The sequence below is a fragment of the Heteronotia binoei genome, chromosome 5 (assembly GCF_032191835.1).
Source record: "Heteronotia binoei isolate CCM8104 ecotype False Entrance Well chromosome 5, APGP_CSIRO_Hbin_v1, whole genome shotgun sequence".
Classification (NCBI taxonomy): domain Eukaryota; kingdom Metazoa; phylum Chordata; class Lepidosauria; order Squamata; family Gekkonidae; genus Heteronotia; species Heteronotia binoei.
The window spans coordinates 37,324,829-37,335,603 of NC_083227.1; positions in this window are offsets into that span (position 1 = coordinate 37,324,829).

Below are 10,775 nucleotides of genomic sequence, written 5' to 3' on the forward strand. Positions count from 1 at the left end.
CCCTGTTAACAATGTAATTTTTTACTCAAAATGGGGCAAACCCAGTTAACACTATAATTTTTTACTCAAAATGCAAACATGCTTAAAACATTATTTCTGTAATTTAACTGTCATTGATAACTGACCTCTCTTGCTCTGAATTATTGCTTCAAAATCTGGATTCAGTGTCTGAGCTGCAGCTGAGAAAGTACTTTTGATTTATGGGCATTTATTAAAGAAAAGAGCTGTTCTCACACTGTCCAAAACATAGACAGAATTTTAGAAGCGGAAGCCTTAAGCATGCTTATGTATTCTATCACCCCTCAGCATCATCGGTCATTGCAGAAGAAATGCAGGGGAAGCAGCGCCAAGGCTTTCATGCCTCCCTTGTGAATAAGGAGGGGAGAAAGATTGGTGTGTTCATCCGAAAAGCCTACTCCTCTTCGGCCTTGAACTGGGGATTGCAAACTATCCACCATCAGGGAAGGCGTATCAGATCTTGCAGTAGGAGAAACTGGTACTTACCTGGACTTTCTTCCAGAAGACAAGAAACCCCTGGTCAGACTGGTGCAGGCAGAAGCCATCTGCCTGTCCAAGCAACGGATCAGTATGGGTAAGCACTCCGCTGAGAGCGGCTAAGGTGATGGCATTGGCCCTGGTGTTGGGCATCATGTTTGGCTCTGTTCTACCGCCATTCTGCCTGAAATGAGACAGAGGGTGGGAGACTTAGATTAAGAAGAAGAAGATATTGGATTTATATCCCGCCCTCCACTCCAAATTTCAGAGTTTCAGAGCGGCTCACAATCTCCTTTACCTTCCTCCCCACAACAGATACTCTGGGAGGTGGGTGGGGCTGAGAGGGCTCTCACAGCAGCTGGCCTTTCAAGGACAACCTCTGCCAGAGCTATGGCTGCCATGGCCATTCCAGCAGGTGCAAGTGGAGGAGTGGAGAATCAAACCCAGTTCTCCCAGATAAGAGTCCGCACACTTAACTACTACACCAAACTGGCTCTCACTTACCTCTTGAGGGGGCTACTGTTTGCCATCAACACCAACAAGGTGCTGTCCCAGATCAAAAAAGACAAGCAAATGGTGAGATCCTTTGGTATCCCCCAGGGATCCCCTGCCCCTTACAAGGCTTGCCACACCTATGGGCCTCATGGCTATCAGATGCCCTACTTCCACCACCCGTACCAGCAGAAGGCAGTTCAGTATAATCCTCAGTGCCCCTTCCAAGGGCACATGGGCCAAGACAGATATAGGGCTGCGCACGGCAGGGACCTTCCCCACAACAGCCCCAGGTCAAGGACTAGTGATAGCAGAGCTTGAAAGGGTCTTTCAGACTACCACCCGTGGCAGACCCCACACCCAACTTTTGCCTGGACAGGCTGAAACCTTTTGTACAGACCTGGGGCTGGGTCTTGGTCATAGTGCAAAAGGGGGTACAAGCTAGAGCTTTGGCAAAGGGCCCCTCAACATCTGGATGGATCACTTGATAATTCCCTCCAGAGCTTCAACAGGAGGTAACCTCTCTGTTAGGCATGGGTGCACTTCAAAGAGACTCAAAAGTGTGATCTTGTCACAGTTTCTTTTCTCATATCCCCCCTCATCCTTGAGAAAGATGGGTTTCTGACCAATTTTAGATTTAAGGGGTGTTAACTTTATCCTCAAGGTTACAACATTCAAAAAGTTAGCAATATCTTCTGTTTTTAAAATGTTGGAATTAAACTTTTGGTATTGCATGCTAAATCTCTAAGATGCTTATTTTCATATGGCAATGCACCCAAGTTTAAGCACAGTATAGTTCCCTAGCAATACACCGTGCTCCTGTTTTGGTGGTCTACAGCAGGGGTCCCCAACCTCTGGGCCACAGACCAGTACTGGCTGTGGCCTGTTAGCAATGAGGCTGCGAGACAGAGGCGCCACACTGCCCCTTTTGCCTGCCTGGGAGCCGGGCGTGGCCTTCAAGGCTAACTCCCCTTGCAGGGGAGGCAGCCTCAGAGCAAGGCAGAGCAGCCCCACTGCCCCGTCCGCCCCATTGGGATCCAGGCAGACAAAAGAGGCTGTGCGGCCTCACTCCAAAGCTGCTTCTCCTTGCAGGGGAGGCAGCCTTGGAGTAAATCCACACCTCCTTTTGTCCACCTGGGTCTGGGCCAGGGGAAGAGGCAGCACTGCTGTGACCTTCCTACCCCTCATTTATAGACACCTGCTGATCAGTGGGGGTCTTTAGATGGGAAGGGGAGGTAGATTGGCTTCTGCTGCCTGGCTCCCCCCCTCCTTTAAAGAGGGTGCAGGCAGGGGTGCAGGCAGGGGGATAGCCTGGGCAGCAAAACCCCCAGCACCACCTCCTTCCCCCGCCCCCCCCCAGTCCATGGAAAAACTGCCTTCCACAAAACCAGTCCTTGGTGACAAAAAAGGTTGTGTGCCACTGATCCAAAGCACCGAGGGTTTTTTAAAAGTGCCTAGCTGTAGTGGTAGCACACCTTAGAATTGAAAGGTATGTTATGTCCCCATATCAAGATGACTGGTCACAGAACAGTCCAAGGAGGCACTGGAGAGGCAAGTGGAGCCTGTGTTTACGTGCCAGAATCTGGGTTTGGTAGTCAGAAATCACAGCTTCAGCTTGTACATTAGGTTCAGTTCATTGGAGCCATTCTTGATTCATCCAGGGCAAAAGTGTCCCTATAAAAAATGCATCTTCTATTAGAGCATATGCTTCCAATTGGCCTTATTCCTTCAAAAATTCCTAGGGCTCATGGCATCCACCACAGCTGCAAACAACCTGCAGCAATGGTTCCTGTATAGGTTCCTCCTGGCCAGGCACTCGCAACATGTCAAATTGTCAAACTGCTGGGAAGCAGCCCATATCTGGCAGTTCACTGCTTGTCAAGAATTCTTATAGGCATTCAATGTCATAAGCGCAAACACCAGGGTGGATATATTGATTGGGACTTGGCTACTTAGGTCTCCCTGGAGGAGACCTGTATTTGTCTGGTGTTTGAAGATTAGGAGTTTCCAGAGATGAGTTTATTTGCCACAAAGCACGGTACCAAGGCCTTGAATTTTTGTTCCAGGGTGCGGGCAGATCCCCTCTCATTGGGGGGATGCCTTTCAGATCAGGTGGACTGTCACTATCTTCCATGCCTTTTCCCCTCTCCCACTTTTGCCCAGATTGCTGACCAAGGTCAGGGACAAAGGAACTGACTGCATTCTGATAGTCCCCTTCTGGTCAAGGCAGGCATGGTTCCAGTTGTTGGACCTGGAGAGCCACTATGTCTGCCTCCTTCAGGTAGAGGACCTACGACATGATGTCCCACTTCTTCATAAAGTGGGCAGTTTGCAACTGATGGTGTGGCTCCTCAATAGCCCCAGTTCAGATTCTTGGAAGATTGTATATTTTGCTGGATATGCATATATTAAGGGTGTCTTTACTCACACAGAGGAATTGGTTTTATTGGAAAAGACAATTTTTTCAGCAGGAGATGTTACAGTCCAGCATGCTGAATTGCTGGTGGTTCTGGAAGTGGTGAAAGCTGCCCCTTCAGGCTCCCTTGTGCCAGTCTATGCAGATAGGCAGTATATCTGGTTTTCTTTCTGATCTTAACAATTTGGAAGCAATATTGCTTCCGTATTTCCAGGGGCAATCCAATGAAAGCCAAATGGATCTGGTTGGTAATGATGAGCTGGCCTCAACAAGAGGAAGCAACTTTATTCTGTAAAAGCACATCAAACTCGAGTTCTTCATGTCCCTGGGAATTCTGCTGCCAATACAGCTACGAAGGAAGCAAGACAGCAATCTGTTGTAGGCAGGGCTTTTTGTGTGGGAAAAATCCCAGCAGGAACTCATTTGCATATTAGGCCACGCCCCTGATGTCACCATTGTTTCGGGGCTTTTTGTCGAAAAAGCCCAGCAGGAACTCATTTGCATATTAGGCCACACACCCTGACACCAAGCCAGCCAGAACTGCGTTCCTGTGCATTCCTGCTCAAAAAAGCCCTGGTTGTAGGTGTGGCGAACAGGTAAACTGCCTTTTTGAATGATATTTTACAGGCATGCTTAGTCCTCAGCAAGCCAAACCCCAAAAATGACCCCCAAAGTTATAAATATTGTCAGTCTTTAAGGTGCTGTTTGACTTTTGTTTTATTTTGCTACAACAGACTAACGCAGTATCCCTTTTCAACCAAATAGTTCAACAAAGTGGCCAGCCAGTTGCCTTGAGACATGTTTATGTGGAACATTAGTAGGTGGCCATTCACACATCTGTCTCTGACTAATGGGACCTGACCCTTTATGTACTCAGACTGCAAACTGGTGCAGTATTTTCCTGTAAATTAGGCCATGCTTTTAAAAGGGTTAACTTTTATTCACTAAGAAGTAGCTGACAGAAGGCACAACAGAAAGGAAATCTGAATGGTAACGGGCAATCAAAACATCTGCCAAATCAAAACCCTTCAGTTATTGGTAGGTTTAGTTCAACAGTTACTAAAATGTTTGGGATTAAGATGCCCAATTATGTTTCCCACATGGTTAGTGCACTAGAGAATTTGGTGGATGTGTTAATGGCCTTTTTCACACAGTCTATGTATTCCGGTATGGAAGCTGGTCAGTTACTGAACAGTAACGGGTTTCTGCTGGCATTTCAGACAGACCCGATTCAGTAACTGGCTGCTACCGGAATACTCTCACCTTTTCACACACTCCTGCGGCTGTCCCGGTAGTGAGGCGTGCCTGAGTCGTTACAAAGAGCAGCTTCTTCCACTTTTCAACCCCTCCTTCCGGGTTGAAATCGCTATGGGGTGCTGTGTGAAATGTCCAGTATCTAACCCGGGAGCAGTTTTCGCGCCCTTTTCGCCCGCCGGCGCATGCGATCTCCGGCTTTTTTTTTTTTTTGGAACGTCGGGCTAAGATCGCTATAGTGACGTATCACAACAGCATCACCATAGGGATGCCTGGGCTCCATTAAGATGCCAGATATCGCCACCGCTGAAACCTGGTAACTTATCTCAATAGAGCCTAGCCATCTCTATGGTGTTGCTGTTGTGATACGTCACTATAGCGCTATAGCGATCTTAGCCCGATGTTCAAAAAAAAATAATAAGCTGGAGATCGCGAGCCGGCAGGCAAAAACAGCTGGCGCTGGTGGAAGCGAGATAAGAGCGGAACAGTGTGAAATGGCTCGCTTCAATCACGGAACCCTACCGGAAAAAAAAACATGTGTCTGAAAACTCCCATCCCTGTCTCGGATTACTGCAAGCGGCACAATACCGACTCCCTTCCGGTTTCCACTGGTAAGTGTGAAAAGGGCCAATGTCTCTGAAGAGAATGAGAGAAGGAAGTAGGGTGATGCCAGCCTCCTACTGGGATCTGCAAATTACCAGAAGTTACACCTCATTTCCAGACTACAGAAATCAGTTCCTGTGGAGAAGATGGATGTTTGGAGGGCGGACTCTATGGCATTGTACTCCATTGATAGATGCTCCAGAGCAGTAACCATGAGCTGTGGCAGAGCAATGGGGCGAAAGATTGTGGAGATGAAGCTAACTGTAACCTGAGATGGTGCTGATTAACTCAAAAACAAGGACTGGATATTTGCTTACAGATGTGCGGGGACTTAGATTAGCTTTTGCCTTTATAATTTCTCCAGAATGAGTCTGCATTGCTCTCTTGGATGGGTCAGACACTTAGCTTAAGCAAATCTCTTTATGTCTCCTGTCATATTTGTCCTAGCCATCCCTAACGCTGACCATTTCTTGTGGCTGGAATCAGGATTGGTTGCTTTTAGGATGAGCCTTGCAAAAGGACACCCAGAAACCTTGTTTCAAAAAATCTGGAAGTGGGGGGGGGGGGGAGGGAGGAGAATGCAGGCTCTCCAGGCAGGCTTCCCTTTGCTGTCGGAGCTTGGGGGTACTATCAGGTTCATTGCTTCACTGAGGCTGGGAGGCTTGGGAGCTTGTATTTTGAGCTATGTGCTCACTCGTGGGTGGCTAAGTACAATCGGGAAGAGTTGGGACTTGCCTGCCTAGTGCGGCATTTGGAGCAATAAATTTCCCCTGCTCCTTTAAACAGGTTCCCTAGCTTCCTCTCCCCCCCCCCCACCACCACCTCGGCTCCTCCCTTCCCAACTCAGTTTCACTTCGGCACTTACTCCTCCCAGACTCAGCTTTTCCTCCTCCTTCCTCAGCTTCCTTCCACTTGGTCTCCCAAACAAACTTTTCTTCTTCTCTCCCAACTGCACTGTAAGTTGTAATTTTTTTTCTGAGTGTAAAGGTGGGCGTGGGGGAGAGGTTTGGACCTGGACAAAACAGGGCTCCAGCAACAGGATTTCAGGGCCAGTTTTTAATTTAAAAATAAAATAAAATAAAGGGCACAGAAGAGGATTTTCCAGGAGGAAAGATTTGCACAGTGGAGGGGTGGATAATAGAAAGAAGCAGAAAAGCAAGGAGCTAAAAAACCAAGAACAGAAGCCTTTCTGCAGCATATCCTGGAAAGATGCCAGCCTCCAAGTGGGAGCTGGGGTTCCCCTAAAATTACAGGTCATCTCCAACCTACAAAGATCAGAAGTGGACAAGAGCTATTCTGTGCTAATCTCCAGGGGAACTGAAAGGATAAGGTATTTCTCTGTTTTAGAACCAGTTTGCTATGTACAGTCATGCAACATATCAGAGCCATGCATTGTTACAAATGTTTAAAAACAGCCTATTGTGAAGAATATTTTCCAGCTATGCAAATATGTCAGGGTTTGGTCCTTGATGGCCCACAAGCCTGTTTAAAAGGTGGATATGAGACATATGCAAAGAAATAGTTTTTCATCTTGGATTTGGCTGACAGAGGTGCTAAGAGATTTCTTTATGCCAGTTATGGAATTGCTTTGGGACTGTTGTTGCTGTGAATCTAGTTGTGCCTTCCTTCTTTGGCAGCCTGTAATAATTCCTAGCAGGGGTCATTTTGTAGAAAAATAGGTGATGGAGCTCATCCAGGGATTGTTATGTAGCTGCATCTACTATTCAATGGACAAGGAATGTAGGTGGGGAGGAGGAAGGGGAACCCTCAGAAAGGTTCAAAAGCTGTGCTCCTGTGAGCTCCTGCTGAATTCAAGGCCTGATTCCTAGACATTTGTGAACTGATTACAAAGCAAAATAACATCCAGTGGATACTAGTTGTTCAAACCAGCAGCTGGCACTGTAAAGAAGAGGGGCTGAAACGCCCTATGACAGGAGTGGCGAATGGTAGCTCTCCAGATGTTTTTTTGCCTACAACCCATCAGCCCCAGCCAGCAAGGCCAATGACTGGGGCTGATCGGAGTTGTAGGCAAAAACACCTGGAGAGCTACTGTTGGCCACTCCTGCCTATGACTCAGGGAAGGAGATGTGTGAAACACAATTATACCCTCAAGTTTTCAGTTGACAGACTTAATTTGCAAAGTAAACAAATTCAGTAGTACTTTTAGTTACGTATATATCATAGTTAAGATGCAGGCAGTTTCTGCTAGGAGAATAAAAGTATCAAAAGGCTACCTTCCACAGAAAAGAAATATAGGAACTCCTGGCCACTGGCAGGGAATGGGGGAGTTGGGTTGCCATATCCAGATGAGAAACTTGTGGAGATTTGGGGACATAACCTGGAGAGGAAAGGCACCTCAGCAGGGTATAATGTCATACGGTTCTTCCTCTGAAGCAGCAGTTTTCTCCAGTGTGTAGTCTAAAAATGAGCTGTAATTCCAGGGGATTCCCCAGGTCCCACCTGGAGGCTGGCATCCCTAGGTTCATACAGTTTTCTGTTGTGCATTTTGCATAGTGTGAAGTGTGCAGTTCAGTGCATAGAATCATTGAACCTTAGAGCTGGAAGGGCCTCCAGGGTCACCTAGTCCAACCCTCTGCACAATGCAGGAAATTCATGAAGAAGTTAACAGAATCAACATTGCATGCGTCTCTTTCCTACTAAAGTCAGTGTAAAGGGCTTCATTTTTTGCAGAACTTTTATGCCATGCTCTAGACAAGGGGTGGCCAAACTTGTGTAATGTAAGAGCCACATAGAATAGATGTCAGATGTTTGAGAGCCACAAGACATGAATGTCAGATGTTTGAGAGCAGGAAGGCAGGCAGGCAAATAGCTGAGGGGAGGGAGAGGTGGAAAGAAATCAACTTTAAATGCATTCTTCAAGCCACTGGTTGACTAGGCTTGATTTAAAGAGAGAAATGCCTTCTCCAAGTCAGCTGACAGGGTGGTGTGGGCTTTGACAGCCACATAATATGTGTGAAAGAGCTACATGTGGCTCCTGAGCCACAGTTTAGCCACCCCTGCACTATACTGTTTTTGAATATTTTACCAAGTAATTCATTTGCATTGTTCTCCACTTCAGTAATTGTAGTCCTAATACATTGTTTATTAAAGGCTCTTGCTGTCTGATTGAATTGCTTTTCATTTTTTGTATTCTGTCCTGAGTCTCAGTGAGGAAGGTGGGCTATAAATGAAGTTGATAACAATACTAATGTTATATGTTGGATAGCCTCTACCTGTGTGTTGTATATATCTTCTTAAATTAGTTGTGGAGTATATGCAGAAAGTATTCTGCTGGTATTATTTCTTATTGTTAAAGCACAATCTGATGACAGTATAATTTTCAAATCAACACTGCATTTTTGTGGTGGTGAGGTTTATTTTGGTCTGTTTTGAAGCTATGAATTATGCTTGGTATGTGTGCTGAGTGAAATGTATCTGCTGGAGTTCCCTATTGCTGCTTAAGTCAAACTCTCTTCTTTTGGCCTGCTTTGTTTTCTGCTGAAATTTGACCTTTAAAAACAAACCAATCCAGAGTGCTTTGGTTAGGTTATTTATTTTGGTAAAAGTAAATATATATTTTGCTATTTCGTCTATAATTCTCCCCATCAGTAAGGTTCTACAGCATCCTTGATGCTTTATGCAAAATTTTTGTTATTTTTGCACAGGCAGGAGGCCTAAAAGTCTAGAGCAAGGGTGGCCAAACTGAGGCTCAGGAGCCACATGTGGCTCTTTCACACATACTGTGTGGCTCCCGAAGCCCCCACTGCTGTCCCATTGGCCAGCTTGGAGAAGGCATTTCTCTCTCTAAATCATGTTTCCAAGCCAGCTGGCAGCTTGGAGAATGCATTTAAAGTTAAAGTTGCTTTCTTTCCACCTCTCCCTCCCTCCTCCCCCATCCAGGGGTTATTTTGTAGAAAAAAAGTGTGGGAGCTCAGTAGTATATCTCATTTGTGTGTGCCCTGGAATCTGTGTACAGTGGGGAGAGAACTGCCCACTGCATACAGATCCTGGCTGGAGGTTCAGGTGCTGTGCTCCTGTGAGCTCCTACCAAATTCAAGCCCTGCCCCCAGCTATTTGCCTACATGCCTGTTTCAAACAGCTGATGTTCATGTCTTGTGGCTCTCAAACATCTGATGTTTATTCTATGTGATTCTTAGCATTAAGCAATTTTGACCACCCCTGGCCTAGAGGTAATGTAAAATGGGGAAAAGGTGGGGGTGGGAAGTTATATATGACAGTATGTTTGAAGTTTGGGGGTGGGAAGAAGTTTCTTCAGAGGAAAAGGCGGGTTTGGGAGAGTGCCCAGAAAATGATGTCAAAGGAAGAAGTGGGGTTTTAGTGGCGTGTGCTGGAAGTGACATCATCGAATGAGCGGAAGTGACATCACTTTATCTTTGACCTGGAAGTGACATCACAGAAAATGACATCACAGAAGTCTCCTGGCTCCACCCCCAAAGTCTCCTGGCTCCACTCCCAAAGTCCCCAGATATTTGTTGAGTTGGACTTGGCAACCCTACTCTGACAGCAGCCCGGCTGAAGCCCAATCCAATGGAAGTCTGTGGCGCCGTTCTCTATGGGAAGGGCAGGAAGCATCTTTCAAGTGTCTGCGGCTCTGCAAGGGTTAAAACAGCCGAGCTGTTTGCTAGAGAGCCCGAGCGGGATGGGGGGGAGGTTTTGCTTCCGAATTGGGAAGGAAGAGAACAGAGAGGGCTTCGGGGATGCAACAGTGGCGTCTTGCAGCCGGATTCTTGGAAGGCTTATTCTCAAGTAAGTCATTTCGGCCTTGGAAAACAGAAATTCTGCTGTCGTGTGGCTTGGGGTGGGGTTAAATAGTTTTTTGGGTTTTTTTTTTTAAAGTAATCTGTTCGATTGCGTATGTGCTTTTTTGCATTTGTTCGCCCACGTGGTGCCCCTGGCTGGGGCTGAATGGCGGGATCTGGATTTTGCAAATCGAAATAAATTCGCAGCCAGGGAGGTCGGAGGGAGGCCCAGGAAGAATTGCCGGGGAGGATGACAGGAATGAACCCTTCTTGCCGAGTGGCTGCTCAAATACCGCGCCTTTTGGCCAGTGATTCCCTCCCCCCCACCCATTTGCAGTTTTCCGGGGGGGTGGGGACGTTATTTTATTTATTTACATTTTTTGCAGTCCGCCCTTTACTGGGACTCAATACTATCACTACGCAATGCAGTTTGGGTTGTAGACCCGACCAGAAATCTGAAAAAACCATGTTGAAGGAAAGCATAAATGTTGACATGACCCACAAAATGCTGCAAAATGGCACAGTAGGATCCAGCTTACAGCAAAATAAACGCAGTCGGTTAGACCACATGCCCTAATGATCTATCCAAGTAGCTCTGTGAAGCCTTTTTGTACAGTGCTACCCCTCTTGCTTACTTAGAAAAGCCCTCTTGAATTATTCAGTTTTGTTTAGTTTGAGGAAAGTCAGGAGAGTGGTTAAGCCCTTACTAGTCGCTTTGTCCTAGGTGTCACTTTACCTTGAGATACATCCACTAC